Here is a 5836-nt window from a genome sequence, read left to right as displayed (position 1 = left end):
CTCTCTCTCTCTCTCTCTCTCTCTCTCTCTCTCTCTTTCTTTCTCTCTCTCTCTCTCTTTCCCCCTCTGTCTCTGTCTGTGTGTGTGTCTCTTTTTCTCTCTCTGTGTGTCTGTGTCTCTCTGTCTCTGTCTTTGTGTGTGTATCTCTCTCTATGTCTCTGTGTCTCTGTGTCTCTCTGCCATTGTAAGTCTCAATGCCATTTTTTCCTGGGGTAAGACAGAGGTTAAAAAAAACAAAACTCTCTACAATCATTCTCTTCTCTTTCTCTCCAGTTGCCACCTCTCTCTTCCTACAGGTGCTTCCTCTTCTCTTTTTTCTTCAGGCTCCCTTAAATTCCAGTCCCACCCCATCATCTTGCATATAACTTGAAGTAGTTAAACTTTATTTTCAATTAAATGAGCATTTATTAAGTGCCTGCTACATGCCAGGCACCAAGATTCAAAGTCAAAGCCAAAGTAGTCTGTGCACTCAAAGATCTTACATTCTATTGGAGGAAACAACATGTACACAGATAAATCCGAAATATGCACAAAATAGACATTTTCTTCTGGTGGGAGGGAGGACTGGAGGAACTAGTAATTCAAATGGGAAAAGAATAAGGGGGAAATGTCCTAGCACTGACCAATACATCACAGAAATGCTTTGATCTTTGCCATATGTTTGGAAAATAAAGATTTCTATTTCTTAGGCCATTATTGCCAACATAGATGACATATATTTAAAATTTTCTTTTTGTTATTGGGACCATTACACTCATCAGCATGACTCAATCCACGGAAACAGACCATTATGGAATGAGATCCTTCTGATGTGACATTATTTGGGGACCTGAATTCCACACACCAGTAGAGGGAGTTACTGTGGTTTCACTTTTTACTGTGACATTCCCACCTGCTCATATTCAATGATGGGTATTATGAAAGGCAGGTATTAATGACACAAGAAAACATGCCCTATCTGAGACCGGCACCTCTAAAGTGAGTCTGAATTGGAACAGAAATACATTGTCAGGTCTTGTACCTTCACCAAGTCAAGGTCATGGCTCTTTCATGCAACCTCAATGTTTCTAGCCAAATGCTTAAAGGTGACAGAAATCAATTACACTCATTCCTATAATATTTATCGTCAAGATTTTCTCTGCTCTCTGTGTTAGGGAGATTACATAGATATTTTATTAAACCTTTTGCCTATTTGATGGACTTTATTCCCATTAGCTAGTCAATCTGCATAGCACCCTAGGGAGTTGTGACCGGCCATTATCTCTACTTTATTGGAATAGCCAGATGGTTTATCCAAGGTCCTTTATGCATTAAATCAGCTCTGGGGCCTAGGTCAGAAAACTTGTTGATTCTCAAATCCCCTCTGGTTGTTCTGTCATTCTTCAAGGATTGAGGGCATTTGGGCATTTGCCTGTACTCTTTTGGGAAAGAAACATGACCACTAGCTAGTGAGTTTTACTTCTATACCTATTTCCAGCTCTCCTCACTTGTGACATCTAGTCTATCCTCAGGACTCAGAAATAACCTTGGACAAACAAGTCTTGATATGAAAATCCTGACCGCAGTCTTGTCTCCATGGCCTGGTGTTATGACAATTATCCTGTCAAAGAGATATACAGACCTATAACTAAGATGGGACAACTGGGGATTTGTCCAGGGTGTTGAAATTCAGTGGGATCTAACAGCACTTCCAATCCTTCAATAGCAGTGTGAACAACAGCTTAACAACTGCTTAGCTGGAATAGTCAATTAAAAGAAGAAGCTGCAAGATAGTGAGCTCTTCCTGGGCTTTCTGTTCTCTTCCTCCCCCATACCTCCTGATGACGTCCTCCAGCATTTGAGGATGTATTTTGTACTGCTTGCTCCTGACCCAAAAATGACTAGTTATGATTCTATAGATATGATACAATTCTTCACTGTCCACAACTGAAAAGATATTAACCAATTCAGACCTTTCCTATCCTGTCCCCCAACTGACTGGGAAAGTCTGTAGCTAGAATAGACTATAATCTGCCACACTGAAATTGCTAGCACTTTTGGACATCTTCTGAATGGCATCATCCCAAATTTTTATTCTGTGGCTTAGGAGGTGGAGGAGAAGAAGGTTGTGAGGGAAAGGGCAGCCAGGTACAACTTCTGACTTGTCTATTGCAGTAAATCAACAAGGAAGCAGACACACTACAATTAAATAAATACCTTTACTTGGGGATGTTGATCCACAGTTCAGCTGGGCTACAGATAGTTTGACATTTATATATTTGTTCCATACTTTATGACCTACATATAATATTAGGCGATTGAGACTATAGTCCTTTCTACTGAACATAGAAGATCTGTTCATGGGGCTATGGTTTGGGTTTTTGTTTTGTTTTTGATTTGTTTTTGTTTTTTTAGTTTTTGGGTTTTTTTGGGTGGGGAAGGAGGGTGTGGCAAGGAGTCTGTATTCAATTCCTCAAACAAAGGAAGTGAATGAATGTCAACTTTACATGAAGCAAAATAAGACTTTCTAATTGCAATTTGTCAGCAGAACTAGTTGCATGCTCACTGGCCCCAGTCCGTGCTGCAGGGGCCAATGCTGATCACTCCTGAGCATTATTTGTGAACAAAGAATAGATAGAGGTGCAACGATGCCATCTGTGTTAGGCAAAAATGTTGTTTTTAGTCAATATTTGGGCCTTCTCGGTGTAGTGTCCTGGAGGAAGAGGGGAGGGCAATCTCTAATTATCAATCTCATGTCTAAGCTAAAAAAATGTAGAATAGTAAACTATAGAGGGGGGAAATAGAGGCCCATTTCAAATATATTTTTCTTTTAAAGTTTTTTTTAAATTCTAAACTTGCCAAATATCAAGTAAAGTAAGCATTTCCATATATATCATAGAACAGAAAAAAAAGAATTATTTACTAAACTGTGAATCTCCATAGCTAGCTTTTCCTTTTAAGTATATAATAAATTCAATATGTAATTTTCAAAGCTGACCTCTTGGCAATTTTTTTTTCCTGGACCACTTCCTGTTCTCTTCTGTATACTAAAAAAAAAAAAAATTTCAATGACCCTCTTTTCCTTTTGTTTTTGCAGTCTTATGAATAGCCCTGCTCTCTCTTTCATCTCCCTCTTCCGCTAGAAAAAATAAATACCTTTTTAATAGATATGCATAGTCGAGAAAAACAAATTCCCACATTGGCCATATTTGAAAATGTATGTCTCTTTCTGCACTTTGAGTCCATTATTTTCTATCAAGAGGTAGGTGGCATACTGGGCAGCATATTTCCTCATTGGTTCTCTGGAACCTACTTTTCTCTGGAACCAAACCTACTTTTCGTCATTATTGTTGCTGCATATCCTCATTTTCTGAGACTTTGACAGAATCTTCAGGATATCCAGGAAGTGTGATTTCCTGAAAGTCTCCAACTTACAATATTATTACATTCCATATTTCAGAATGATCATTTAGTCCCAGTCTAATTCTTTCTTCCTCGGAGGAATGACTCACCCTTTCTTTAGGCAGAGTTTTTACCTTGCCAGGGAAATTGTGTAGGTAGCCAAAAATTTTCATCAATTCAGTTGTCACTGTCCGATAAAATGCAAGCCCTGAAAGTAGAGAGTACTTTGCTTTTGTCTTTGTGAGAGGCAATATGGCATAAGGGACAGAGTTCTAGCCTCTAAATCTGGAAGCCCTGGGTTCAAGTCCTATACTGGCTCCATAATCCTGAGCTTATTTAACTTCTCAGTGGTATCAAACTGAAATAGAAAAGGGGGCCCCCAAACCTTGTGTACTGACTTAGAAAACCACATATTGACATTACCTATGTTTTATTGTATTTTTATTTATTTTGTTAAATATTTCCCAATTATATTTTAATCTGGTTTTGGCCATACTCTGGAGTGTTGTAGCTCTGTGAGAGAGGGCAGGTATTTGACAACTCTGATTTAGGCAATTCTTGGAGACGATAAATTTCAGAAAAGGCATTGACCTACATTAGTGGAGGAATTTTCTCATCTTCCAGGAGTTCCCTATATCAATCAATTCAAGGGCCCAGAGCCTTTCACTAGTACCTGCTTGATAAATGTTTGTTGAATAATTGATTGATTTACTCACTTCTACTTTTCAAGAAAGCATACTTTTAGTGATTCATTGATTAACAAAGCATAAAATTGCACTAAGAAGGCCAATTGACAGACTGTTAGTTCCAGGGCTTGGTAAGCAGGGGATCCAAAGACACCATAAATGGGAGAGTGCAGAAGGTCTAGAAAGGTGCCAGCAATGAATCCTAGGAATGTGGGCGGGTGGAATGAATAGTAAAGGGATATATCAGCAGCCAATGTGTTGGGATCCAGTGAAAGGAAAAAAAATTCCTTTTCTGACTTCTAAGGAATGCCTTTCTCCTAGGTCTCCTCCAGAGAGCTGAGGTCAGCTGAAGTATGAATGTGTTTCTTAGCTAAACTCCCTTCTCGGTCTTGAGTTGATCAGCCTCTGTGCAGCAGGGGATCCCGTTGGCCTAAGAAACTGCCAACTTGGCTGTTCTCTTTTACTGAGTCTCTACATTCTATTTTCCATTGATGTATTTCAACTTGTGCTCCTGCCACTCGGCCATCCCCCAGTAGTTAATTTTCTTTAGCCTTTTTTTTGGGGGGGGGACTGAAATTAGGAGGGAGAACTTTTTTTTTTTTATAAGCCCCAGAGTTGGAGTGATGCAACTCTGTTCAGGGATATCTTAAAGCACTAAGCATATGATTGTATTGGGATTAGAGCTGTGTTTCAATGTTGGTCTGCCACCGGTCTTAGGATGACCATCCCAATTCCCAGCATTCTCTAGAGCTTTAAAAAGCAAACATGACTTGTCTTTGTAGGTCATTTTCACATGGACATAGGTTATTCAACCTCTCTGAGTTTTTTTCCTGTAGTAGAATGGAGGTAATAACATTTTTAATTCCTTCCTCCCAAGAATATATATATATATATATATGTATATACTACATACATATATGTAGTATATAAAAAAACCACTTTGTAAATCTTAAAGTGCTGTGTGTGATAGGAGGTACAGGAGGTAACGGCAGTGGACCTAGAGTCAGGGAGACCTGAGTTCCAATTTGACCTCAGATATTTATCACCCTGTGATCCTGTACAAGTCACTTAACCTCTGTCTGCCTCAGTTTCCAGAAGTGTAAAATAGGAATAATAGCACCTAATTTATGGGTTGTTCATAAGAATAAAATGAGGTAATATTTGTAAAGCACTTTGTAAATCTTAAAGTGCTATCTAAATACTAGCTATTATTATGCTATTATTTATTATGTTAATTGTTGCTATGATCAAGTCATCTTGTCTATAGAAAAATATGACTACATTGGTGTGTACCCAGTGGTTGTAGTAGATGCATCTATTAAAACTAAATAGACTATGTTTAGTTATATAAAGTTATATAAAGGCTCCCAGGAAGTGTGGTTCATCTTGAAGGTCCCAAATGAAGCAAAAAAAGCTTGTATCCATGTGATATGATGTGTAATGTAGCTAAAACCTAAATGGCACAATGAGGCATTTTATAAAAGGATTTGGGGGTGGGAAGGGGTGGGAAGGAAAGGAATATATATGCTCATGAAGATTATTTCCTTTTTTTAAATAACATTTTATATTTTCCAATTACATGTAAAAACAATTTTTTAACATTTGTTGTTTTTAGTTGTGGTATATGAATGTAACAGAATACTACTGTGCTATACGAAATGATGAGCTGGCAGACTTCAGAAAAACCTGGAAAGACTTGTATGGACTGAACCTGAGTAAAGTGAGCAGAACCAGGAGAATGTTGTACATAGTAACAGCCACATTGTGTG

Source organism: Vombatus ursinus, unplaced genomic scaffold, assembly GCF_900497805.2.
Source record: "Vombatus ursinus unplaced genomic scaffold, bare-nosed wombat genome assembly UNPS02014863.1, whole genome shotgun sequence".
Taxonomy (NCBI): domain Eukaryota; kingdom Metazoa; phylum Chordata; class Mammalia; order Diprotodontia; family Vombatidae; genus Vombatus; species Vombatus ursinus.
This window is presented reverse-complemented; position numbering follows the sequence as displayed.